We start from the raw sequence: 27,787 nt of genomic DNA, 5'->3' as shown, positions 1-27,787 counted from the left end.
CTTTGAGGTTCGCAGTTCCTTGACATGCCCAGAGGTTTCTCTTGTGCCGGTGTGCCCAGATGTGCTTCGTATGCCAGACTGCCCAGATGTGTCTGTGTTAGCGTGCTCACGTGCTTCCCTAGTGGAGACATGTTCTGATGTTGCCGGTTGGCCTGCATGCCCGGAGATGGTTCTGGTCCCTAAAAGCCCTGATCTTGATGTTTGTCCTTGTGACCCTGACTCTGGAGTTGCCCTGGGTTCCATAGGGGTTCTTGATAGTTCTCCATGTGAGCCTAAGGGGCGTTCTGACCTGTGGGGATCTCTTTGGAGCTTCCAAGTGTTCTGGGAGATCTCTGAGGAAACTTGTCCTGGTACCTTGGACTGGTTCAACGGTGGGTTTTGTGTTGGTAGGGACAGTTCCGGTGGGCATTGCAAAGGCTTTGGCGTTTTTGGACAGTCCTTGGAAGGCGGTGGGTATCGCGCAGAGAGTTTCTTGGGGTTGTTTTCTGGAAGTCGTGGTTCTGATGGGTGTCACACTGAGGCTTGTAGTGCTGACGGGCATGGTTCGGTAGGTTCTGGTTCCAATTGGTCTAGTTTTGGTGAGACTGATTCGGGAATTTGGTTTTGTCGGACGGATCCGACCTTCATGAATTTTCAGTCAGATCAGTTTGCTGGATTTCCCACTTCTGATTTTTTGGTTTGGGTGGTTCAGGAGAAATATGTCAGTTTTCATAGGCGTCCAGAGGCCGCGTTTAAGGGAGGGGGTACTGTTATGATCGCTTCTGCAGCGTTTACTGCTGACTGCACTGGTATTGCAAACCAAGCAGTTCTAATGTCATTACATGCATTTGCTTGCATAGTTTGGTTTGCACTTAAACTAGTTGCTGATTCCATCTGCAGTCGCTCTGAAGTTTATGACAGTTTAATATGCTTTTGTGTAAACAAACATTGTCTGCTGCAGTGGAGGGGCGGTCCCTTTCCTGCAGGCTGCATATCATTGTCTGCCTTTTCCTGCTATCAGCCTGTGATTAATTACCATTCACTTGTGTGGGAATCTGCAGGTCTGCTCCCATTGGATGACCTCAGTATAAAGAACTGCTTCCTGCAATGCCTCATGGGCTATCATAGTTTCAGACTCTATCTGTTACTCTGCTCGTGCCCCACCTCGTTCCTGGTCCGTGTGGACTGCGCTGACTCCTGCGAAGGGGTCAGCGAGTCCTCCTAGTTCTGCTCTTGTTCTAGAAGTTGCTACTTGCTTGTCTTGTGTCATATATTGGTTCATCGCCAATATATACGCATACTTGCGCATTTTGTTATTTTCCTTGTATTCGTGTTACGTTAATATATCAGTGTCGCTGATATATACGTACACGAACTGTTTATTTCCTGTGTTCAGCTAGTCAGTTTTCCAGCACGTTTTGGTAGTTTGCGTGTATCGTGAACACCCGTGCTGAGCTAGTTATCCTGTTCCTGGTCCTGTTTGTGGATTGCGTTCATCTCTGCGAAGAGATAACGAATCCTTCTGAATCCTGTTCCTGGTCCTGTTTGTGGATTGCGTTCATCTCTGCGAAGAGATAGCGAATCCTTCTGAGTCCTGTTCCCTGTATTACTTCAGTCTTAGTCAGAGTTCCTGCTTATGTCATATATCGGTTCATTGCCAATATATACATATGTTAGTCAGACGATACGAATAGTTTCATTGATAGCTGTAATTGTAATACGCTAGGAAAACATACTTATTGTATATTTATCTGTGTTACGTTCATCTATCTCGATCCTGCTATTTCCTGTCTCTCCTGTCCTGTCTTTGTGAGGCACGCCATCGCCGCAACGCATTGGCTGCCTCATTCCAGTCTGTCTGGTTTTGGACGCTTGCTGTCGCTAAGTAATCGCTAGCTAGCAAGCGTTCATTCTGTCTACCTGTCCTGATCTCCTCAGTCCTGGTTTATGCGCTCAGCGCTACCTTGCGCTGAGACGTTATTACGAAAGTGTTTGTGGCTGTTCAGATCTGCACCGGCTCTGTGCACCACAATCTCCTATTGGAGTCAGTCCTCTCCTCCACTAAACTGGGGATATCCTGATCCCTTGTGCTGGTGTGTGTACCTCCTTCACGTCAGCTTATGTGTTGTATGCTGACTGTGGAGATTACACCCCCAAGCTTAACACCTGCAGGGTCCGTGGGTAAAAAAAATTGTCTGGCCTCTCACAATCATAGCTCCCAACTGTCCCTCTTTTGAAGGGACAGTTCCGCTTTGGACATAATTGTGTGTGTGGGGGGTGAGCCTTGGTGGGGAATTAAGGTGGCATACATCTGTCGACTGGGGGATTAACAAACTGTTTTGATAATTATTATCGAATTAGATGAAAATCGGTGCCGCCACATGCATGCCCATTTGACAATTTGACTGATTTCAGGCGAAAATTGGTTGAATCTGAGATGCTGGGAAATCTCAGGCCGATGTGGTTGATTGGGTGTGCAGCGCTAACGGCGTGTGATAATCACAAAAGACAGACATAACGGAAACCCCTGGCTGTCATCCCTCCAAATGTATTATGTGACCTGATGCCTGTGCAGTTATTCTTTACCTGTCATGCTGTCCTACAAGCATCCTTGCTGTATTTCTGCATTGGCACCACATGTGACTACCGGCAAATAGCAAATAGGGAGCATGTGTGACGTCATTTAGGCTGAGGCTGCCATGAAAACGGGCCTCTAGTTTGTGTTTTCCCCCCAGGCCAAAAGGTCCCAGTCCTCCCCTGGCTCCTAGTCCTTTGGTGCTTGCATCTGTTTGCAGGCAGAAAGGCAACGAGAAGTCTGCAAAGGCCAGTATTGGTGCGGAACTTAACTGGGTTTTCAGGAATTCAAAAGCACTTTGCTGCTCAGAGCCCCAGTCAACTTTTGCAGATTGTCCCTTAAGGTCTGCTCCCTTAAGTAACTGTTGAATTGGGGCAGTGTGTTGAGCAAAATGGGGGATGAAACGCCGGTAATACCCGGCAAGCCCTAAGAAAGCTCTAACCTCTGTCACAGTTCGTGGTGGTGGCCAGTCTTGTATAGCAGCCACTTTATTTGGATTGGGATGTACCCCCTTCTGAGATACAACATGCCCTAGGAACTCTATTGATTGCTTCAGTAAGTGATATTTTTTTGGCTTTAGCTTGAGTCCATAACTAAATAATCTAGAGAACACAGTGTCCAGTCGCTGGAGATGCTCCTCAAATGTTGATGAGAAGATTATAATATCATCAAGATAAATCAGGAGGTGATCGAGATTCATATCTCCTAGGCAATGTTCCATTGTCCGCTGGAAGGTAGCAGGGGCATTTGTGAGCCCAAAGGGCATTCTCTTAAACTGGAAAAGTCCCATGGGGGTAACAAAAGCTGTCTTCGCCTTGTCTTGTTCAGCTACAGGGATCTGCCAGTAACCACTAGCCAAATCTAATGTAGAAAAATATCTTGCTCGCCCCAGGGCTGTTAGAGACTCTTCAATGCGGGGCAGAGGGTATGCATCCCGTACCGTAACCGCATTCAGCTTACGATAGTCCACGCAGAAGCGCAATGACCCATCCTTCTTTTTCACAAGAACTATTGGCGCGGCCCATGGGCTTTTACTCTCTTCAATCACCCCTTGCTCCAGCATTTGAGTGATCATTTGTTTAACATCTTGATAGAGATGTGGTGGAATACTTCTGAACCGCTCCCTAATAGGAGCAGAATTACTGGTAACGATCTCATGCTCCACTCCAGTAGCACAGCCAAGGTCATGGTCCCCCTGGGAAAAGGCTTTAGCATGCTTGTCTAGCAGCTTGGTAAGAGCTTCTTTTTCTCCTGGTGAAAGATCTCCTGCAGATAATGGTATTTGTTGAAGGATGGCTTCCCCATTCCAGGATCTCGTGGGTCCAGAGAAATTGGAAACAGAAAACACCTTGGCTTTAAACTGTTGTCCCCTTCTATGCTTTAGCTGAATCTGTGGAGGCTCCACTGCTGAGACCTGGGATACTGAATACAGCTCAGCTAGTGTGGTACCCGATGGAATACGTAGAGGGCTTGGTTGAAAGTTACATATCCTCACCGGAACCTTGCCTTGTTGCACCACAGCCAAAGTCCGAGCCAAACATGGTCTTTCAGTGATTGGCAGCGGCTCAACCATCACTGTGAGCCCTTGCAGCAACCTTTGTGAACCGACAGGTAAATAGATCACTGTTTCCTGCTGTGGAGCTACTTCCAAAACTTTTCCGCTAAACACCTTGACAACTCCCACTTTCTCAGAAAGTGCATCAGTCTCTCTTTGGGCCTCCTGTTTTTTCCGAAGGGCTTTCAACTCCATATGAATTGTTCTTGGGGCCCCTGAGATCCCATTTTGTTTGGAACAGTCCACATCTACAAGATCTTGAATAATATTCATACCTAGGATAACAGGTGGCTTATGGGTGGCATCTCCTTTCACAATTACAACCCCTCTCTGGCCAAGCTTCAGGCCCCATAATTCTACAGTCATCCAGGTGATACCCACTACAGGTATTGGCAGATCATTAGCAGCTGTTAGGGTCACCCATGGGGCATCAGAGTCAGTCCGTCGACCTGGAAATAGTTTTCGGTAATGTCCCTCATTTATGATGGTCACCTGTGACCCAGTATCAAACAGACATTCTATTTCTTTTCCTTCAAACAGGCCTTTGACTATTGGGGAATTTCCTACCAATTTTGACATTTCTGTGTGTGGAGTCTCTTCTTGATTTCGCCCAGCCATGTGACTCCTCACAGCAGGGCGTGCTAGTTTAACGGCTCCGTACGTTTAGGTTTCCTTTTCTGAGGGCATGCACGGGATAAATGTCCCCTTTTATGACAGTTCCAGCATTCTGGGCCCACATCAGAAGTTCGTTCACTGGACTGTGAAGATGAGCTATGATGAATGTACTGGCTTGCCCTTCTCATCTGCGCCACCTCCGCCTGTAACCCACTAACTGTCTCCGCCAGATCACGGACTACCATCTCCAAGGTCTCTGCAGGGGCTGTCGTAGTTGGCACAGTTGTTGTGCTAACTAAAGTCTCATTCACAGGGAAATTCTGATGAGCAACAATATGCCTACTGCTTTCTTCTTCTGCTGAGAGGGCAATAGCATGGGCTAGCAGTGCTGAGAATGTAAGGTCAGGAGATGTATTCATACGTTCACGTATTTTTCCCTTTACTCTCCTGTTACAGAGTCCCTGCATAAATTGCTCCTTTAGCCACAGGTCTGGGGCTGCCCATACTGGTTTTCCTGGCTGCTCTTTTTATGGATTGCAGCTACAAGATCTTGCAAAGCATTTGCATATTGGGGGATAGTTTCATCCGCACCCTGTACCCGGGTCATAAACTGCTTCTGTAGGCCATGCAGGGATCCCTGGTCCCCAAAGATTTTCTCAAGGTAGGCTACAATCTTATCAACTGTATCTCTTTCTGATTCAGGCAAATGGAATACTGTGCGACGAGCCTCCCCTTCAAGGGCACTTAAAGCAACTTCTGGCTGCTGGGCTTCTGGCACAGAATGAGAACGGATAAGCCCACGTAGCCGCTCTGCCCAATCACTGAGATCTTTGGCCAATCCAGTGTATTTTGGCAAATAATGAGCTAATGCTCCAACTGGAAGAATAGCGAATGGAGCCCCGCCCACCGAAGGGGGGTTGGGTGCAGACCCGCCTGATAATGTGGAGGAAGATTGATTTTGATCCATGGTCACTACCCTGCTCAGCAGCGCCAAAAATGTAACAGCAGGTGTGTGTAGTGGAACCAAAGGATCACAAGCAGTTGAAAGTTAAACAAATCTTATTTTAGTAAGAATTCTTAGCAGTGGAAATCACAAACGTATAACTGCAACACATCAGATATATGCAACTGAAATGAAGCACTGTGCAAAGGGTTGTGTTATCACAGACCACAGTCCAGTAGGACAACAAGTCCCAGCATGTCTGGCAGTAGTAAGCAAAGGTAAATGCACATATAACTTCAATAGACAGTTCTGTAAACTGGTGTAACAGAATTCAGTGGATTCAGTTTCTGGTACTTGCGCTTTCCAAGATTTCTGCATCACAGTCCTCCTGAGCAGTTCAGCTTCTGCAGGCTGGTCTCATCTCACTCAGCAGACTGTATCAGGCCTCAGAAGTTTCTAGAAGACCAGGCCTCACACCACCCCACTGTGTCCACAGTGCTCTGAACTTCTCTCTGGATGGTTTGCCTGGTAGAGCAGAGGTCTTACACTCCAATGCTTGCTGTTTCGCTCTGAAGCCGCCAGCACGCTTCCAAACTGGGTACTGCTCCAAGATGGGTAGTGAGTAACTTGCCTCTGCTCCTCTCACTCCATCCACCCGAGCTGTACTGAGCCCAGAGTATAGGGCAGAAGAGCCCTTTGTAGATTCCTGGGAGGGGCTTCCTGTGGCTGGGCATGTTGAAGGGGTGATGCCTTTTGCTCTTAAAGCAGCATTACTCTGACCTGTTTGAGTGGACCCATGGTAGTCTAAATACTCTGGCAGAGTCACCCTGTTACAAAGCCGCAGGCAAAATCCAAGTTGCCGTTGCTGCGCCTTGAAGGTGAGGCTTCCCACGTGCTCATAGCCATTGGACCGCAAACCCCCAAAAATAGCCTGCAGCACCTGGGGTTCACAGCCGGTCTCCCACGCAGCTACTAACCAGGCCTGATGCCACTTAGCTTCCGCAATCTGACGAGAGCGGGCACTTTTGGCTTAGTGTGGCCGCAGGCACAGTCCAAGGCGCCGTTCCTGCGCCTTGAAGGTGAGGCTTCCCACGTGCTCATAGCCATTGGACCGCAAACCCCCCAAAAAAGCCTGCAGCACCTGGGGTTCACAGCCACTCTCCCACGCAGCTACTAATCAGGCCTGAAGTCGCTTAGCTTCCGCGATCTGACGAGAGCGGGCACTTTCGGCTTAGTGTGGCCGCAGGCGTAATCCAAGGCGCTGTTCCTGCGCCTTGAAGGTGAGGCTTCCCACGTGCTCATAGCCATTGGACCGCAAACCCAAAAAAAAGCCTGCAGCACCTGGGGTTCACAGCCAGTCTCCGACTCAGCTACTAACCAGGCCTGAAGCTGCTTAGCTTCCGCGATCTGACGAGAGCGGGCTCTTTCAGCTTAGTTTGGCCGCAGGCGAAATCCAAGGCGCCGTTCCTGCGCCTTGAAGGTGAGGCTTCCCACGTGCTCATAGCCATTGGACCTCAAACCACCCAAAAAAGCCTGCATCACCTGGGGTTCACAGCCGGTCTCCCACACAGCTACTAACCAGGCCTGAAGCCGCTTAGCTTCCACGATCTGACGAGAGCGGGCGCTTTCGGCTTAGTGTGGCCGCAGGCACAATACAAGGCGCTGTTCCTGCGCCTTGAAGGTGAGGCTTCCCACGTGCTCATAGCCATTGGACCGCAAACCCCCAAAAAAGCCTGCAGCACCTGGGGTTCACAGCCGGTCTCCCACACAGCTACTGACCAGGCCTGAAGCCGCTTAGCTTCCACAATCTAACGAGAGCGGGCGCTTTCGGCTTAGTGTGGCCGCAGGCAAAATCCAAGTCGCCGTTCCTGCGCCTTGAGGGTGAGGCTTCCCACGTGCTCATAGCCATTGGACCACAAACCCCAAAAAAAGCCTGCAGCACCTGGGGTTCACAGCCGGTCTCCCACACAGCTACTAACCAGGCTTGAAGCCGCTTAGCTTCCGCTCTCTGACGAGAGCGGGCGCTTTCGGCTTAGTGCGGCCGCAGGCGAAATCGAAGGCGCCGTTCCTGCGCCTTGAAGGTGAGGCTTCCCACATGCTCATAGCCATTGGACCGCAAACCCCCCAAAAAAGCCTGCAGCACCTGGGGTTCACAGCCAGTCTCCCACACAGCTACTAACCAGGCCTGAAGCCGCTTAGCTTCCACAATCTGACGAGAGCGGGCGCTTTCGGCTTAGTGTGGCCGCAGGCAAAATCCAAGTCGCCGTTCCTGCGCCTTGAGGGTGAGGCTTCCCATGTGCTCATAGCCATTGGACCGCAAACCTCCAAAAAAGTCTGAAGCACCTGGGCCCCACCCAGCATGCGCACACACAATATGCCACTAATAGACAGCCTTTGTCACGCCCACCCAGCATGCGCACACAATATGCCACTAATAGGCAACCTGTGTCACCCCCACCCAGAATGCGTACACACAATATGCCACTAATAGGCAGCCTGTGTCACCCCACCCAGCATGCACACACAATATGCCACTAATAGGCAGCCTTTGTCACCCCCACCCAGCATGCATTTACAATATGCCACTAATAGGCAGCCTGTGTCACCCCCACCCAGCATGCGCACACACAATATGCCACTAATAGGCAACCTGTGTCAGCCCCACCGAGCTGCGCCCACACAATATGCCGCTAATAGGCAGCCTGTGTCACCCCCACCCAGCATGTGCACACACAATATGCCACTAATAGGCAGCCTTTGTCACCCCCACCCAGCATGCGCACACACAATATGCCACTAATAGGCAGCCTGTGTCACCCCCACCCAGCATGTGCACACACAATATGCCACTAATAGGCAGCCTGTGTCACCCCCACCCAGCATGCGCACACACAATATGCCACTAATAGGCAACCTGTGTCAGCCCCACCCAGCATGCCCACACAATATGCCACTAATAGGCAGCCTGTGTCACCCCCACCCAGCATGCGCACACACAATATGCCACTAATAGGCAGCCTGTGTAACCCCCACCGAGCTGCGCCCACACAATATGCCACTAATAGGCAGCCTGTGTCACCCCCATCCAGCATGCGCACACACAATATGCCACTAATAGGCAGCCTGTGTCACCCCCACCCAGCATGCATTTACAATATGCCACTAATAGGCAGCCTGTATCACCCCCATCCAGCATGCGTATTGCTTAAAAAGGAAATAAACATGGCAGCCTCCATATACCTCTCTCTCCAGTTGTCCTTTAAAGGGACCACTATTGCGAAAGTTGTAAATTTAAAATATATGTCAACACATACAAATAAGAAGTACGTTTCTCCCAAATAAAAAAATCCTTTTCAGGGAGCGTCTTTATAAAGGCCATGCTGAGAATCCCCATGAGGATATGGACTAATGGTCCAAATCCTGTCAGTTCCGTCAGATTTCTGCTACTAATTGTAAGTGACAGCAACATAGTAGAAAAGTAATTTATAGCTCATTTTACTCTGGGAGAAACGTGCTTTTTATTTATGTATTTACATGCATTTTAAATTTTCAAATTGTTTTGCGATAATGGTCCTTTAAGAAGAATCAGAGGATAGCTATCATGTTCCATCTCCCTGTTGGGCCTGTGTGTGAAGAGGAATGTGCAGTGTGTGTGGATCCACAGACCGAAGATGAGTGAAATTTATATTTTTCTGAGCTACATAATAATTGTGGGACTGACAGTGGAAGGTGACTGCAAGGGGTAATGAGCAGCAGCTGCTGACAGTTTGCGGCCATATTGTGTGTGTGCCGGGTTCGGTTGGGCCTTACTATCGAATGACTCGCTTCACCCTCAAGGGATTATGGGACTGGTCAGTGGACAGCATAGGAACAGTGCTAGAAGGTTTATTTACACAGGATGTTGCTGATATTGTATTGTGGAGTGCCAACCTAAAAAGGAAAGCTGTAACCTGCCATAAAAAAGTAAGATACTCACCTCAGAAGAGGGAAGATTCTGGATCCCTAATAGCCTTCCCGTTCCTCTGTGTCCCCTCGTTCCACTGCAGGGGCCCTTGTTCAAATATCCCGCCGGCTGCTTCTTCAGTTCTTCTAGTATGGAGCTGCTCATCTTTGGAAGTACCTGGAGACCCGAGTACTTCAGTGGCCCTCCGAGGGTACCCAAAGGCTTCGTCCACATTAAAGTTGAAAACTGGAACAGGGGGTGGCGGCAGTGGAACATGTCGGCGCTATATAAATACTAATGCCTTACAATTATGCCCTGCCTCTACCCAGCAGTTAACTTGTTTTGATGATTAAACCCCCTATTGTATTGTGATTACCTAGCTAGACTGTCATTAGCTTAGACTTCAGTATTCCCCACACTCAGATTATACACACGCTTTCTCACAGCCCCCTCCAATGTAACTGTCTCCTGGTATTTACATATGCAAAAATTAACATTCTCACAGTACGGCCACACGGGGAGCGCCGCACACAAGTTCAATGGACATTCTCACAGTACGGCCACAAGGGGGAGCTCCGCACACAAGTTCAATGGACATTCTCACAGTACGGCCACAAGGGGGAGCTCCGCACACAAGTTCAATGGACATTTTCCCAGTAACGTCCACAAGGGGGAGCTCCTCGCACAATGCTGCCGGCTTACATACCGTTCCTGGATACTCCGTGGGATGCTCCTAATCTCGTCCTCCTCGGCTGTGTAGAGCAGAGACACACCGACCTCCTCCAGCCTTTTGTCGCTCGAGCGCTGCTTCCGTTGTCCGCTGAGGTCGTGTTTCCGTCTCGCAGGTGATGTAGATGCCTTGCGCTGGTGACGTGGAGCTGTGCGATTAAGCACACATTGCCAGTGCTGTATATACTATACTGTAATATATATGTTATATCTATTAATACAAGATTAATTCTAGGCACAGCATATACTGTCAGACTGTATAATAGGAAGCACAGCTTTAATACAAGGTTTTCACACTGGTTTCTTCAACTAGATGTTCAAGCATTACTGTACTTGTATGCCAGCCTTGCAACACATAGCTGTCTCTTGCAGCATTTCATAGCTCCAAACTATCCCTGTTTTGGAGGGACAGTACCTCTTTGAGGACCGTGTCCCTCTTTCTTCCTCATTTGGCCCTCTTTCATGACTGATGTATACATCTATGTAATCATATGTATATTTCTTATTTTCAAATGTTAATATGAAGGAAAATGAACCAGGATAGAAAGTACCAGTGTGGTTTAAATTATAAAATAACATATTTTTATTTTGAAATCTTTATGGTATGCGTGACTAGGGGGGTGCCTAGGGCGTGATCAAGGGTGTGGCAAGAGTGTGGCTTAAATGTCCCTATTTCTTATCTCAAAAAGTTGGAAAGTATGGCCAGGGCCGGTTCTAGGGGCTGGTTAGAATTTTTGGGGCACCTACACAGGTGTCCATTTAAATATCTGAATGGTTGCCTATGGCAGCGCCCAAATGTCCTATTTCAGAGTCTCCCACATAGGTAGCCAGAGAGCCCTGTTTATGTGGCAAGAGAGGGGCCCGAATACACAGCACAGCAGAGGGTGAACTAAAGTGAACCTTAACTGTATGAAAGACAAAAAAAAGTGCATTTACCAGCCCCCTGCAGCTGCCCTGTACTCATCCTCCAGCGCCCCGCAGCACCCTACTTTCGTTCTAATGAGAGCCTCTAGTCCGCTCGCCTCCTAATCGCGCTCTCATGGATGGGAGCAGTCTGCGAATTTGCAGTACTAAAAAATCTCTACTGCAGATAGATGGGAGCGCTATTGAGGAGACGCACATGCGCAGTGGCCAGTCAGTCTGGAAGAGGATTGCTAAGGGGGACTGGAGGGCAGCTTAGTGACAGCATGGGCACAGGGCAGCTGCAGGGGGCTGGTAGAAGCCCCAGGTAAGTTAAACCTGTTTTTGTTTTTTGTTTTTTTTTACTTAATAAGGTTCCCTTTAACTCACCTCCCCAGGTTAGCAACCAGCTGCACACAAGCATATGACTGTAGGCGGAGCTTACGGCCATTGGAGACGAGGCTTATCGTGGACTAGTGGGGGGCGGGGCTGTGGTTCGATTTAGAGGCGGAGCTTTGCAGGGCCCCGGAGTCGCTTTGTAAGGAGACATTGGGCTCTATTCTCAAAGACTTCCCGCATGCGGTAAAGTACATGCGGGAAGTTTGCGACCAAAATATCGTCAAGTTGAAATTCTCAAAATGTTCCGCATGTTTTTCCCGCATGCGGAAAAAGTGCGGTAAAAGCGCGGGATTCATGCGGAAAACTTTCCGCAAAAGTCGGTATTTTCCGCAATAAAAGATCAATTCTCAAAAATGTTCAGGCGCATCATTTCGTCGTTAATTACCGATTTTTTATCACCTACAAGTAGTAGGTGATATATTCCGCATCCCATTGACTTTAATGAAGTCTGGAGGCTTAAGGGCTGTGCTTGCTGGACTTTTAATTTTTTTTTTTAAACACTTTTTCATGCGACCTTTTTACTGCATGATTCCCGCATGAATAATGGCTGTTTCCGCATCTTTTTTCCCGCATGCGGAAAACATGCGGAAAATATTAGTGAATGTGGAAAAAATGCGGAGTTTACCGCTGGCGGAAATATAGCGGTAACATTTTGCGGTGTTTTTGCCTGTTAGTGAATAGAGCCCATTGTGGTCAATGACCGCTGCTCAGGGTAAAATCCCCCTCAGGATAAAGACCCTGACCATGCATATTTGCTACCAAAAGGAATTCCAGGAAGTTTTTTTTAAGTAATCGATCAGCCCAGGATGGGTGCCATAAACCTATTTCTGTTATAAGAAATCTTATTCTATCGCCTCCATCCTACCTCACTGTGTAATTCCTGCTACCGGCCGCTAGGGGGAGCTCCGGGATATAACTGCTTGTTCCTTCCTGGAGCTTCTGCCGGAGAATGTCGTGGCTGAGAGCTCCTGGCTATCGGGGATACAGAGAGAGAGAGAGGCCGCACGTCTGCCTCCGATGTTGCCGCTGCTCCGTCTGAGGAGGATGAGTGCCGGGGTGACGTCATAGCAGCTATTGTGACGCGCGTGTGCAGGTGGGCAGCTCGTGCACCGCTGAGGATGGCACCTGCAGTGACACCTGACCACGCCCCTCTGCTATTGCTGTGCCATGCTAGTGGATGGAGGTGACGTCATAGCAGCTATTGTGACGCATGTGTGCAGCTCGTGCACCGCTGAGGATGGCACCTGCAGTGACACGTGACCACGCCCCTCTGCTATTGCTGTGCCATGCTAGTGGATGGAGGTCAGGCATTATGTGCAACAGGGAAAGGTGAGGGAGCGTGCTGCACTGTATATACTGCTGTACATGCATCATGCAGTTATATACTCAGTGATGTGATTATGCCTATCCATACTCAAGCTTGGTACACACATTCAATTTTGATTGGCCAATCATCAGCCAATTGTATCACTGCCATGTCGTATGAGAGGCTTACTTGCACAAACTGGTCTTAGTATTTAAAGTCTGTTCACCCTCACTCTACATTGAGGTGGTACAAGTGGCTAGCAATTGACCAATCAATGTTGGATGTGTGTATGCACCCTAAGTTACTTTCCCTCTATCTGCAATGCTGGGGTTATGTGATATACACAGGGCCCGGCTGTCTAGAGTACTCTGGCCCGCCCCTTAGAATGTGGCTGCTCCTCCCCTCCTTAGTGCTGTCAGACTGGGCAGCTCCGCCCTGATCTCCCAGCAATACAGCAGAAGCTGTCACCTTGTTAGCCACAGCTTGGCACCGAAACACTGGCCCGCCCTTCAATATGTCACTGCCTCGCCCCTCCTCAATGCTGCTGGTACACCTAGAAAAGCATATAGTAAAATATCTGTAGATTTAAGGCCTGTACACACTGATAATCACCAAACACAGTGTGATGCAATTTTGCTGAGGCCATCTGTTGCTGGTTTAATGACTGTTAAATTATATTTGCATTTTTTCATGCGTTTTTTTTAAGGGCAGGGCTTAAAAAGCACACCGGTCACTGCGATTACGTTTTCTTAAAAACGCATTGAAACACTGTGTACAGGTCATCACAATTTTCACAATTTTTTTTAAAGGCCTTGTGATTTTAAAAACGCAGTGCAACGCATCCAGTGTGTACAGACCCTTACCGACATTCTACTATTGCAGTGAAAATGACGATAATAAAATGTCAGTAATAAACACCAATATTTTATTAAAGCTAAACATAACCCTATTCTTACACTGAACACTCCCACTGTCCATGCCTATCCCTAACTTCCCTGTCCCACGGCTAACCTTAACCACCCACCCCACTTGGCCAGCTTTAACCACCCACCTCCCTCCCCCAGCTAGGAGCGCTGTAAAAACATCACTGGGGATTTTGGCACAGCTGGCACCAAATAGGAATTTCGACTATAGCTGCGCTTAGACAGTAATTTGGGTGCCGTCAAAAGGCGCCCAAATTACTTTGAGGGACAACTGAAGTGAGAGGGATATGGAGGCTGCCATATTAAACAATACAAGTTGCCTGACAGCACTGCTGACCTATTTGGCTGCTGTAGTGTCTGAATAACACCAAAAACCAGCATGCAGCTGAACTTGTCAGACCTGACAAAATGTCAGAAACACCTGATCTGCTGCATGATTGTTCAGGGGCTATGGCTGAAAGTATTAGAGGCAGAGGATCAGCAGGGCAGCCAGGCAACTGGAATTGTTTTGAAGGAAATAAATCTGGCATCCTCCATATCCCTCTCGCTACAATTGCCCTTTAAAAACAGCGTAATTTGGCCGCCAGCAATAGCTGGCAGCTGATTTACAGCTTTGCCCATTATCCATTGCGACCTGGAGGAGGAATAGTAAATAACGCCGCCAGAACTTTTGCAGGAGCAGGGTGAGCCACTCTTCGGCTTTACCCTGCGCCCAAGTCTCCCAGTGGCTTAATTATAGGCATATCCCCAGCTAACCTTAAAGGAAAACTAATATCGAAAAAAAAGTTTTACTTACCTGGGACTTCTGCCGCCCCCCCTGCAGCCTTCCTGTGCCTGCGCCATCTCTGTACGATCCTCCGGTCCCTTGCTGTGGCTGTTTTGTTATCGCAAGTCCAGGGCCTCTGCGCAGCCCGGGCAGCTCACGTCCTTGTTCGCGTTTCCCTCACCTGGAGCGTCCTGCGCAGGCGCAGTACAAGGTTTTCTCATACTGCTCCTACGCAGGATGTTCCCAGGGACGGGGTTGGCTGAAGCCCCAGGTAAATGAAACTTTTTTTTTTTTTTTTTTAATATTACAGGTTTCCTTTGACCTTATGCCCCTCCCCCACCAGTCACTGCAGGGCCGGGCCGAGGCAGAGGTGAGAGAGAGGCTTCAGCCTCAGGGCGCAGTATAGGAGGGGACGCACAACTCACTCACCTATCATTCCCCTATTGGCTATCATTCATGAACAGGCTGTCGGTAAACAGAATCCGTGCGGGAAAACACCGCTGGCGGATTTTTAGACTTCTGGGTGGGCATTCATAAAAAAGTATCCATGTGCGGAAGCAGTGCGGAGATTCACCGAACTAGGCTGGCGGTAGGCAGGCGGTAGGCTTGCGGAGACACGGAAGCTGCCGAGTTGATACATTTCTCCGTGTTCCGCTCTGCTGCAGCTGCCTGGGAGGTCTGTGTGTCTCCATTCACTTGCATTGGTATCGCCACATCAGAGGGAGCGGAACTTCCCGACCTCACACCGCTTGCGGTGATCTTTATGAATGAACATTTTGCTACATTTGTACCGATAATCACCGCACAAGGCGGTGATTTATCACTCTGCTCGGTAGTGTCATTTTTCCATGCGGAAAGAGCCTTTATGAATGCTGACTTTGCCGAGTGGTCGGTAAAGTCAGCTGTTTTAAGCATTTCCGCATGCGGAAATGCTTTATGAATGATAGCCATTGTGTTTGAAGCAAAAAGAAATAAGAAAAGGGGATACATGGCAGTGACTGCAAGCCAGATAACGTGAGTAGGGTGTTGGAGGGGTTGGGGGCCCTGGGGCGCCTCTTAGTCTAATAGCAATCAGTGTGTGATGGCTGAGGTGGGAGGGATGGAGGGGCGCACTTTGGTGTCTCAGCCTTGGGTGCTGGAGGACCTTGTCCCGGCTCTGAGGCCTGGTGCACACCAAAACCCGCTAGCAGATCCGCAAAATGCTAGCAGATTTTGAAACGCTTTTTCTTCTTTTTCTGTAGTGTTTCAGCTAGCATTTTGCGGTTTTGTGAAGCGTTTTTGGTGTAGTAGATTTCATGTATTGTTACAGTAAAGCTGTTACTGAACAGCTACTGTAACAAAAACGCCTGCAAAACCGCTCTGAACTGGCGTTTTTCAGAGCGGTTTGCGTTTTTCCTATACTTAACATTGAGGCAGAAACGCATCCGCAATCCAAAAAATGCCTCACCCCGGGAGTATGCTTTTCTGCAAAACGCCTCCTGCTCTGGTGTGAACCACCCTATTGAGATACATTGACCAAGCGGATCCGCAGCCGCAAGCGGCTGCAGAAACGCTGAAAAAGCCGCTCGGTGTGCACCAGCCCTTAGTCACTGAAAAAAAAATACAATTTTGGGGCGCCAACATAGGTGCCTATTTAAATATCTAAACGGCAGCGCCCAAATTTCCTGTTTTAGAGTCTCCCATATAGGTAGCCAGAGAGCCCTGTATATGTGGCAAGAGAGGGCCCCCGAATTCAGTGCACAGCGGAGGGGTGAATAAAAGAGAACCTTAACTGTATGAAAAAAAAGAGAGTAACTTCCCTGGGACTTCAAACAGCCCCCTGCAGCCACCCTGTGCCTGCGCTGGGACAAACCCATTCTCTGGTCCGCCGCAGCAACCTACTTTAATTTTAATGAGCGCCTCAGTTCCGCTCGCCAGGACCGAGGCAGAGGCGAGAGAGGCTCCAGCCTCAGGGTGCAGTGTAGGAGGAGGTGCACATCTCACTCAGCTATCATTCCCCTATTGTGTTTGAAGCATAGGAAAAGGGGATACATAGCAGTGACTGCAAACCAGATAACTGGAGATTAAGGTGTTGGTGGGGGCCCTGGGGCGCCTCTTACTCTAATAGCAATCAGTGTGGGACAGCTGGGATAGGAGGGATGGGGGGGGGCACACTTTGGTGTCTCAGCCTTGGGTGCTGGAGGACCTTTTCCTGGCTCTAAAACCCAGCAAGGCATTTTACATATTCATCGCCAGGCTGTTGCTATTGGCAAAACGGGCACAATATGATTTATGGATCAAAATGTGCTTAGTGGAAAAGGGCCCTAATTAGATGTTCTCCCCTTCAGATGTTTTATTATGTTCTTTTTGTGGCAGAGTACTTTGGTTAATCCAATTGGCTGAAAGTAAAAAACATTTTGGCCAATAGGATTGTAAGCCGGCCCACCACGGCAAGGTAGGCTCTTTTAGGGCGGGTTGGGGTATTGGAGTGAAAGAGGTATAGGGGATGGCGGTTTGGAAAATGATGAGGGGGATAGGTGGTCATAATGGGTACCCCCCTTACACCCTCAAGTGAAAAGTCCGGGAACACGCCGACCACCTGAGAAGGAATTGGGATCCAGTTGGTTCCCCCTTAGCCATGGTTCAACCCTGAAAAATAAAATTTTTCAAACAAAATGTGTCTAGTAAAAAAGTGCCCTAATTAGTTGATCACTCTCTAAGGCCTAGTGCACCCCAAAAACCAATAGCAGATCCGCAAAATGCTAGCAGATTTTGAAACGCTTTTTCTTATTTTTCTGTAGCGTTTCAGCTAGCATTTTGCGGTTTTGTGAAGCGTTTTTGGTGTAGTAGATTTCAGATATTGTTACAGTAAAGCTGTTACTGAACAGCTACTGTAACAAAAAACGCCTGGCAAACCGCTCTGAAGTGCCGTTTTTCAGAGCGGTTTGCGTTTTTCCTATACTTAACATTGAGGCAGAAACGCATCCGCAATCCAAAATCTGCAGCAGCCCGGGAGTATGCGTTTCTGCAAAACGCCTCCCGCTCTGGTGTGCACCAGCCTATTGAAATACATTACCCTAGCGGATCCGCACCCGCAAGCAGATCGCAAACCGCAGCAGAACCGCTCTGGTGTGCACTAGGCCTAAGATATTTTATTATACTAGCCGACCCGCGTTGTAGCATACGCCGCATCTATCTATCTAATAGAGTACGTGCCTCAACCTTGAGGCCTGGAACCCACTACAAAACACTATTGCTAATCGCAATCGCTAGCGTTTTGTATGAGCAGTTTGTAAGCGATTTCATGAGCGTTTTAGGGAGCGATTTTAGAAAGTGTAATCAATTTGCCGGCGCTTGTGTAGCAATTAGCGTTTTAAAGTCCGATTGGTCTTTTCAATTATTTTTAATTTTGTTACAGTGTACATTAACTTAAAACGCTAGCAAAATCGGTCAAAGAGTTCACCTCCTGACTTGCGTCAGGCAGTGAATTTAAAAACCGCTCTAGAAAAGCCCTTAGAAAATCGCTTTTACCAAAAAGTGGAGCACAGGGAGGGGGGGAAAAAACTGCCGCACAAAACGTTTGCGATTACGATTTTAGATGTGAACGAGGCCTAATACTGGCGAACTCTAGACTTGGCATATGAGATTCTAAGTTTTGAGTTAATGCAAATGATATGCAAATTAATGTAGCTTGAAACTGAACCTATTAAAATGGAAAGTATGCTTCTGCCTTTGATGGGTCCAGTTCCAAGCTGCATACATTTACATAAGATCTGTCCTGAGATCTGATCGAATATCAAGTGAGACAAGGTGGTGAACGATTGATATCAGGAAAATGTCGATAATTTACCACATCTGGCTAGTGTGTATCTTTACAAAGATCACATGGCCGTGCTTCGGTGATGGCGACTATCCTTGATGTTCAATGATATGCTAATTTTTCAAGCTGAGGCAAAATGTGAATGATTTTAGGCAGTTTGGAACTGAGCCAATCCGATGCAGCTGCTGCCAATTTAGATTGTACCAGTTTTAAGCTGCATCCAAATTGCATCCAATTTTGCATTTAGGGCAAGTTCACACCAGAGCCCACTTCTGGCGTTTTAACGCAAAGTCTATACTTTGCGTTAACCAAGGTAAAAGGAAAGTCCATAGACTTTCCTTTTACCTTTCACACCCGACGCTGCGTTTCGATACGTTGCGGTACGACGCATCCCGGTGCATTTTATCGTCGGGAATCGCCGTTTCCCCTTCGGGGTAATTAACTACTAGCGCCGCTACTCAGTGTCGCACCAGAGTTTCCCGACGACACGCCGCAACGCGTGCAGGAGCCGTTCTCCTGCACGCTTTTGGTGTGTAACGGGCCTTAGGGCAAGTTCACACCAAATTGCTAATTGTAATCGCAAACGCCTAGCAATTGTTGCGGCGATTTGCAGTAGCAATTCCCAGCATGTGCCTAGCGATCTTCTATTATTTGCTCTGTTGATTTTACAGTTTTCCTATTTTTTACATTGAGGCGTAATTGCCTCCAAAATGCTTCAGGACTTGCGCTAGGGAAAAAGTCACATCACTGTAATGATGCCCATACATGGTACAATAAAAACGTTACATTTTCCATTTTTATTCAACTAAAACGATCTAATTAAAGTCAAAAAGAATCTTTTTTTTTTTTGGATTAAGAAAAACGAATGACTATCCCGTTTGTTTTCTTCCAATAAAAATCTGATCGGACATGTTGGAAAAATCTTTATATTCGATCTAACAGAATAATTGAAAGAAATGAATCGAAAAAAAATAAAATATTGTACGATGTATTGGCACCTTAATGCAAACTAGCCCATAGAAAGACATTACCCAAGCGCTTTTCGAAACTCTACTGCTTTTGAAAGCACTTCTGAGCGCTTTTTAAAACACCAGCGCTTTCAAAAGCGATTGGCTGATGTTTCTTAATGGGATGGATCCATAGATCACACCAAAGCGATGTAATTTTCTCCCACATGCAGGTCCTGCTGCATTTGGGCCTTTTCCCACTACACAGCTGATTCGCAAAATCGCTAGTGATTTTTAAATCGATAGGGTTGTTGCTTTATCATAGAAATCATGAGAGGTATTTTCGGTACTTATCCGTTAGCCGGGCGCATCCGGTAGGTGGCTCTAATTACTATTCCCCCTCCAGGCCGACATGGATAGTAGGGAAAGATGTAACTCTGGTGGTGTTTTGTCGCCACCTAGAGGATGCGCCCAGCTAACGGATAAGTACCGTATTTTCCACTATAGTGATTTGATTTGGGAATCACAAATCACAATCGCTTTCTGGAGCGATTTTTAGAGTGATAATGCAATGCAAATGAAAAATTGCAATCGCATAACAGAATGAATGAAAAATCACAATCGCCGGCATTTGTGATTGCTAGTGGAAAAGGGCCCTTTCCACTAGCAATCGCTAACTTTCGTGCTAAACGCTAGTGATTGCGTTTCAGCAAAGTCCAAAATTCCCCTGCAATTTCCTGGCGATTGCGATCACGCTTTTGCTATGCAATGCAATGCATAGCAAAATCGAGGCGCGATCGCGCTTCAGTAAAAAACAAATTGCGGTAGTGGTAATTACCTACCTCGATCCCTATGTTAAAAAACAAACTGTAGCGATTTAAAAATCACTAGCAGTTTGCGATTTAGCATTGCAATCGCCGCTTGTGGAAAAGGGCCCTTTTATTTCTGAGGCGATTCAGCCTCAATGTTAACTATAGGAAAGTGGAAAAAGCACTAGAATAGAGCGATGTTCCAAGCGTTTTTGTGACACAACCAGTACACTAGCAGTTGTACTGTAACCCCCCTAAAAAAAGCTACACAAAAACGCTCCAAAAATCACCAGTTATAAATAGAAAATCGCTAGGCACATGCCTAGAATCGCCTTGAAAAATCTCTCCCAATGGCACTGAGCGTTTGCGAGTATGCTAGCGCTTTTAGGTGTTCACCAACTCTAACTCAGAAAATCAGCATCTCCTTGATCCAGGATCTTTATATAAATTATTTTTAAGGAGGGTCTTTGAAAGTTATAAAGGCCATGCTGAGAATCCCCCATGAAGAGATGGACTAGACCAAAACCTATTGGTTCCGTCAGATTGTTACTACCTACTGTAAGTGACACCAAGATGGGAGAAAAGTAATTTAAGGCTCATTTTAATCGGGGTGAAACACTGCTTATTTGTATGTGTTTACATGTATTTTACATTTTTTAATTTTCCGCGATAGTGGTTCTTTAAGAACCACAAAGAAATCATTTTTAAAATCCTTAAGTGAAAGTAAAAACTGCTTCCTGGAGGTCTTCTTTAGTTTTGTGGACTGAGTGATGTACCTCGGGACAGGAAGAAATAAAAAAACACATTCAAATTGATGACTTGGGCCACAGAACTGATCATGCATTTTTTTTTTAAGTGAGGCCTGGAACCCAATGCAAAACGCTATCGCTAATCGCAAGCGCCAGCATTTTGTAGGAGCAGTTTGTCAGCGGTTTCATGAGCGTTTTAGGAAGTGATTTTACAAAGTGCATCAATTTGCCTGCGATTGTGTAGCGAATAGCGATTAGCGTTTTAAAGCCTGATTGTTCCTTTTAATTAATTTTAATTTTGTTACAGTGTGTGGTAACGTTAAAACGCTAGCAAAATCGCTCCATGCAGGTTTTGATGAGCGGTTACGCCAGGGTTTATATACTTTACACTGAAGCGCTAACGCTCCCAAAATGCTCCATGTCCTGCGTTTGCGATTTGAGGAATCGCAAGCGCTCCAGTGGAAGTTACCCCATCCATTTACATTAGCTGAGCATTTTGGCTAAACGCTAGCGTTCTGTAACGCTCCAAAAATGCTCTCAAAATCGCACTTGTGGGTTCCAGCCCTGAGAGTCTTTTGGTTAATCCAGTTGGCAAAAATGAAACCTTTGGCCAACAGGATTGTAAGCCCGCCCACCAGCGACAAGGTAGACTCTCTTCGGGCGGGGCCTACACTACACTATGCTGGCCTACTCTAATTGGTGCTAGTCACCCTGAAAGCTATTCTAGTGTTGGGGTGCATGTGTGATATGTAACACCTAATCTAATCCTACATCTCCTGCTCCTAAGTGATGCTGCTCACCAATATGCCCTGTTCAAGTGTTTGGTGTGTGTGTGTGTGTGGGGAGGTCTAATCTTATCCTAATCTCATCTCTGTGGTTAGCACTATGCTACAGTCCATGGGATGAGGTGTTGGTCTGGGTATGTCATTCTAAAGTGAGTGTGTGTCTGTCACAGTGTGTATGTCTGGGACTGGGTATCAGTCAGTATGAGTCAGTTAAGGTAAGTTAGTCTGGGGTAAAAGCTGTCATTGTATGTCAGTCAGTGTATGTGTGATTTATAGGGTGGTCATATATTACTTTGGTTTCCTCTTATTTGACTGGGGTACTGCTCATCCGTCCTCCGTAAAGCGGTAGCCCCCTCATTCCCCACTTTACAGTTGTACGAATGCACAGACCTGATGAGCAGCGAAGAGGACCGTATGACCACCTAAGACTATGCGACAAGGACAACCTAAAACTCTGTAAGTGCCCTAGGGGCCCCTGGAGTTCAGCGGCAGTCTAGCTCATGTAAATCCTCAGTGTAAGTTGAGGAAGAATAGACTACTCACACTAACGACAACAACTTCCACACAAGCTGTTTATATCAGAAATATATAAACAAAAGGAGTGGTCATAAATTACTTTGGTTTCCTCCTGCTCCCTGGGTGTCCACACAGAGGAGAACAAGCTAGTCTTGACTCCCCTTGCTTTCACTCAGTTTGACCGGGGTACTGCTCATCTGTCCTCCGTAAAGCGGTATCCCCCTCATTCCCCACTTTACAGTTGTACGAATGCACAGACTGGACAAGCAGCGAAGAGGACCACATGACCCCCTAAGAGTGGAAAACAAAGACAACATGAACTCTTCTACTTGCCTTAGAGGCCCCAGAGTTCAGCAACAGGTTTTCTTTGCTCATTCTCTCTAACAGGCTGGTTCATTTTAATGATCCCCATTGTAAGATGAGGAAGAATGGGCTGCCTACACTAAGCAAATAATAGTAGTTCCGGCCAAACAAATAAACGGTATCAGAAATGCGTTAATAGAAGGAGAGATGGAGCATAAATGTCAGTTGGAAGCTAGCTATAATTTGTTATCCAACCAACAAAAACCAATCTACTATAATTAACTAACCTAACCATGCAACCAACAAATATAACCTACTATATTAAGCTAAGGTAGCCATCCTAAGAAAAAAAAAATACCATAATTAACTAACTGCACTTTGTGTTACCATAGCCGCCTTGCAAGACACCTTGCACACCTAACACAGTCCAGGAGCCCCCAGAGGTCTAACATCATCTGCTTCAAGAGACTCCAGAGCATCCTATTTATGCTTTTCTGACTATTGTGATGTCATCAGGGCCCATTTTGATGTCATCAGGGACACAACCAATCATCTTGCCACACTGGCTACTGTGACACTCTGGCATGTGGCTGATGCATGGCTGTACATTTGATGAGAAAGTCATGGTAAATAAACAACAGGGTGTAATGGGGAGAAGTAACAGAAATTAAAACATGACAGAAGCATAATTAGGTAATTAGAATGATGATGTGGCAATATTTTAGTGGACAGTTTTTGGGGTTTCTCCATATTCAGCACATCTTCACAGATGATGCTAGGGGGTGGAGCAATATGCTGAATGTAATGTAGGAAATGTGTTGGGAGGAATGGATCAGCAAACAGACAGGCAAGGTGCACTGTTTAAAAGGAATTGTATGAGCCAATCAATTTCTAATTCCAAAAAGGTGTGAGTTTCTAAGCAGTTTGTACTCAGAAGAGTATTGTCGCCATGGCTGCAAAGAAGTGCAAATTGAGTTCCGGATCACTTTAACCACTCTGCGACCGCCTAACGCAGGATTGCAAGTGGCAGAGTGGCTTACTCATTCCTTGCTCATGCCAGGTGACATGATCTCCCCAGAAACGAGATTTTCAGGGAATGAGCGCTCGCTCGAGCACGCGTTCCCTGCTGTAAACAAAGCGGAGTTTTGTCATCAGCCTGCCAGTCACAATCGGAGCTGATAAGCTGACTTAAGGACATAAACAGCTAATAAATGTGTACAGTGCTGCAATCTAGCGCATCGCTGTACAGAGGACAGCCCTGTCACTTAACTGTCCCTTCTAATGGCTGTAAAGATTGCAGCAGCAATCAGAGACCACCCAAAGAAAGCTCTATTAGTGGGAAGAAAAGGAGGTAACATTCATTTGGGTGCTAAGTTGCATGACTGAGCAATAAGCCATTAAAGTTGTAAAGTGTGGAAATGTAAACAATGGCCTGGTCAATAGGGGGGGGGGGGGGGGGTATAAACGTGTTCCTCAGGTGCTTAAAGGACCATTATCGTGAACAATGTAAAATGTAAAATACATGTAAACACATACAAATAAGAAGTACATTTCTTCCAGAGTAAAATGAGCCCTTAATTACATTTCTCCTATGTTTCTGTCACTTACAGTGGGTAGAAGAAATCTGGCAGAACCAACAGGTTTTGGACTAGCCCATCTCCTAGTGGGGCGTTCTTAGGGTTTTCTTTATTTTTAAAAGCACTTAGTGAATGGCAGTTGCTCCGTCTAACTGCGACAAAAGTGTGCAGCGAGCAGGGAGGCTGCCAGGATCTTTATATAAATTATTTTTAAGGAGGGTCTTTGAAAGTTATAAAGGCCATGCTGAGAATCCCCCATGAAGAGATGGACTAGACCAAAACCTATTGGTTCCGTCAGATTGTTACTACCTACTGTAAGTGACACCAAGATGGGAGAAAAGTAATTTAAGGCTCATTTTAATCGGGGTGAAACACTGCTTATTTGTATGTGTTTACATGTATTTTACATTTTTTAATTTTCCGCGATAGTGGTTCTTTAAGAACCACAAATAAATCATTTTTAAAATCCTTAAGTGAAAGTAAAAACTGCTTCCTGGAGGTCTTCTTTAGTTTTGTGGACTGAGTGATGTACCTCGGGACAGGAAGAAATAAAAAACACATTCAAATTGATGACTTGGGCCACAGAACTGATCATGCATTTTTTTTTTAAGTGAGGCCTGGAACCCACTGCAAAACGCTATCGCTAATCGCAAGCGCCAGCATTTTGTAGGAGCAGTTTGTCAGCGGTTTCATGAGCGTTTTAAGAAGTGATTTTACAAAGTGCGAATAGCGATTAGCGTTTTAAAGCCTGATTGTTCCTTTTAATTAATTTTAATTTTGTTACAGTGTGTGGTAACGTTAAAACGCTAGCAAAATCGCTCCATGCAGGTTTTGATGAGCGGTTACGCCAGGGTTTATATACTTTACACTGAAGCGCTAACGCTCCCAAAATGCTCCATGTCCTGCGTTTGCGATCTGAGGAATCGCAAGTGCTCCAGTGGAAGTTACCCCATCCATTTACATTAGCTGAGCATTTTGACTAAACGCTAGCGTTCTGTAACGCTCCAAAAAATGCTCTCAAAATCGCACTTGTGGGTTCCAGCCCTGAGAGTCTTTTGGTTAATCCAGTTGGCAAAAATGAAACATTTGGCCAACAGGATTGTAAGCCCGCCCACCAGCGACAAGGTAGACTCTCTTCGGGCGGGGCCTACACTACACTATGCTGGCCTACTCTAATTGGTGCTAGTCACCCTGAAAGCTATTCTAGTGTTGGGGTGCATGTGTGATATGTAACACCTAATCTAATCCTACATCTCCTGCTCCTAAGTGGTGCTGCTCACCAATATGCCCTGTTCAAGTGTTTGGTGTGTGTGTGTGTGTGGGGAGGTCTAATCTTATCCTAATCTCATCTCTGTGGTTAGCACTATGCTACAGTCCATGGGATGAGGTGTTGGTCTGGGTATGTCATTCTAAAGTGAGTGTGTGTCTGTCACAGTGTGTATGTCTGGGACTGGGTATCAGTCAGTATGAGTCAGTTAAGGTAAGTTAGTCTGGGGTAAAAGCTGTCATTGTATGTCAGTCAGTGTATGTGTGATTTATAGGGTGGTCATATATTACTTTGGTTTCCTCTTAGGAAACCTCTGCGCATGTGTGTGACATCACTCATGGCGTCACACACATGCGCAGAGAGTGCCCGGCAATAGGAGCGCGATCTAGGACGCGCTCCGCCGGGCCAGCGCAGACGTACTACTCCGGGTCATTGCGACCCGGAAGTAGTAAGAGCCACAGCGAAATGACAGGTTGGGCAGCCAAACAGTTCGGCTGCAGTTCAGCTAACACAGCTGAACTGTTCGCCCAACTCTAGTCAACCCCACCCAGCATGCGTACACACAATATGCCACTAATCGGCAAACTGTGTTACCCACACAGGTTCACAGCCGGTCTCCCACACAGCTACTAACCAGGCCTGCAGCCGCTTAGCATCCGCGATCTGACGAGAGCGGGCGCTTTTGGCTTAGTGTGGCCGCAGGCAAAATCCAAGGAGCCGTTCCTGCGCCTTGAAGGTGAGGCTTCCCACGTGCTCATAGCGATAGGACCGCAAACCCCCCAAAAAAGCCTGCAGCACCTGGGGTTCACCGCCGGTCTCCCACAAAGCTACTAACCAGGCCTGAAGCTGCATAGCTTCCGCGATCTGACTAAAGCGGGTGCTTTCGGCTTAGTGTGGCCGCAGACAAAATCCAAGGCGCCGTTCCTGCGCCTTGAAGGTGAGGCTTCCCACGTGCTCATAGCCATTGGACCGCAAACCCAAAAAAAAGCCTGCAGCGCCTGGGGTTCACAGCCAATCTCCCACGCAGCTACTAACCACGCCTGAAGCCGTTTAGCTTCCGCGATCTGACGAGAGCAGGCGCTTTCGGCTTAGTGTGGCCGCAGACAAAATCCAAGGCGCCGTTCCTGCGCCTTGAAGGTGAGGCTTCCCACGTGCACATAGCCATTGGACCGCAAACCCCAAAAAAAGCCTGCAGCACCTGGGGTTCACAGCCGGTCTCCCACGCAGCTACTAACCACGCCTGAAGCCGTTTAGCTTCCGCGATCTGACGAGAGCAGGCGCTTTCGGCTTAGTGTGGCCGCAGACAAAATCCAAGGCGCCGTTCCTGCGCCTTGAAGGTGAGGCTTCCCACTTGCTCATAGCCATTGGACCGCAAACCCCAAAAAAAGCCTGCAGCACCTGGGGTTCACAGCCGGTCTCCCACGCAGCTACTAACCAGGCCTGAAGCCGCTTAGCTTCCGCGATCTGACGAGAGCAGGCGCTTTCGGCTTAGTGTGGCCGCAGACAAAATCCAAGGCGCCGTTCCTGCGCCTTGAAGGTGAGGCTTCCCACGTGCTCATAGCCATTGGACCGCAAACCCCAAAAAAAGCCTGCAGCACCTGGGGTTCACAGCCGGTCTCCCACGCAGCTACTAAGCAGGCCTGATGCCACTTAGCTTCCGCGATCTGACGAGAGCGGGCACTTTTGGCATAGTGTGGCCGCAGGCACAGTCGAAGGCGCCGTTCCTGCGCCTTGAAGGTGAGGCTTCCCACGTGCTCATAGTCATTGGACCGCAAACCCCCCAAAAAAGCCTGCAGCACCTGGGGTTCACAGCCACTCTCCCACAGTGGGGACAGGCTTGTTCTCCCCACCTGCTTGGACAGTGGTTGCTTTCGAGGCAACCCTGGTTTGTGAGTATAATACTTACTTTTTTCATACTTTCTATATTTTGCCAGTACATACTACACTATATTGGGCTCTCGGTCTTTATCGTTTCATATTTTGCAAGCAAGCTTGGCCAAGTCTCTCGACGACGACACGGCAACCTTGACTCGATTGCAGCCCATTACAAAATGGATTTCCTTGAAGAACACACCTCACACAGGAAGGCCCTATTGGCACAATTTAAAATGAACAATGTCTCCGCAGCGGAACCTATCAACACTATTTCAACTCCTGATACCACTCCCCACGTTGATCTGAAACCCACCTTCCAAAAGTTAGAAGCTTCCCTGAAAGACGAATTTTTCAACTTAGCCGATGTAGCCATGCAGGAGACATACATTAATGAAAATATCTCCCCCGATGGCATACGCATTAAAATATTGTCCGCCTTCCCAAAAGATACAGTGTTCACATCAGAATTTTATAATTATCTAGAAATATGTACCCAGGGCATCATGGAAAGAATTATCAAAAAAAGA

At 47.3% G+C, this 27,787-nt stretch overlaps 12 pseudogenes; all 12 read right to left on the bottom strand.

The window, feature by feature from the left end:
• Nucleotides 1–6,595: 6,595 nt before the first annotated feature.
• LOC137551539 (5S ribosomal RNA) lies at nucleotides 6,596–6,714 on the bottom strand (annotated as a pseudogene).
• Nucleotides 6,715–6,796: 82 nt separating this feature from the next.
• On the bottom strand, nucleotides 6,797–6,915 carry LOC137553281 (5S ribosomal RNA; annotated as a pseudogene).
• An 81-nt stretch (nucleotides 6,916–6,996) lies between these two features.
• On the bottom strand, nucleotides 6,997–7,115 carry LOC137551243 (5S ribosomal RNA; annotated as a pseudogene).
• An 82-nt stretch (nucleotides 7,116–7,197) lies between these two features.
• LOC137549167 (5S ribosomal RNA) lies at nucleotides 7,198–7,316 on the bottom strand (annotated as a pseudogene).
• Nucleotides 7,317–7,397: 81 nt separating this feature from the next.
• Nucleotides 7,398–7,516, bottom strand: LOC137550772 (5S ribosomal RNA; annotated as a pseudogene).
• An 81-nt stretch (nucleotides 7,517–7,597) lies between these two features.
• LOC137552724 (5S ribosomal RNA) lies at nucleotides 7,598–7,716 on the bottom strand (annotated as a pseudogene).
• An 82-nt stretch (nucleotides 7,717–7,798) lies between these two features.
• Nucleotides 7,799–7,917, bottom strand: LOC137550918 (5S ribosomal RNA; annotated as a pseudogene).
• Nucleotides 7,918–26,171: 18,254 nt separating this feature from the next.
• Nucleotides 26,172–26,290, bottom strand: LOC137554199 (5S ribosomal RNA; annotated as a pseudogene).
• Nucleotides 26,291–26,371: 81 nt separating this feature from the next.
• LOC137554053 (5S ribosomal RNA) lies at nucleotides 26,372–26,490 on the bottom strand (annotated as a pseudogene).
• Nucleotides 26,491–26,571: 81 nt separating this feature from the next.
• Nucleotides 26,572–26,690, bottom strand: LOC137551312 (5S ribosomal RNA; annotated as a pseudogene).
• An 81-nt stretch (nucleotides 26,691–26,771) lies between these two features.
• LOC137558455 (5S ribosomal RNA) lies at nucleotides 26,772–26,890 on the bottom strand (annotated as a pseudogene).
• An 81-nt stretch (nucleotides 26,891–26,971) lies between these two features.
• Nucleotides 26,972–27,090, bottom strand: LOC137549219 (5S ribosomal RNA; annotated as a pseudogene).
• Between the last annotated feature and the right edge of the window lie 697 nt (nucleotides 27,091–27,787).

This window comes from Hyperolius riggenbachi, chromosome 2 (assembly GCF_040937935.1).
Source record: "Hyperolius riggenbachi isolate aHypRig1 chromosome 2, aHypRig1.pri, whole genome shotgun sequence".
Classification (NCBI taxonomy): Eukaryota; Metazoa; Chordata; class Amphibia; order Anura; family Hyperoliidae; genus Hyperolius; species Hyperolius riggenbachi.
This window is presented reverse-complemented; position numbering and strand designations above follow the sequence as displayed.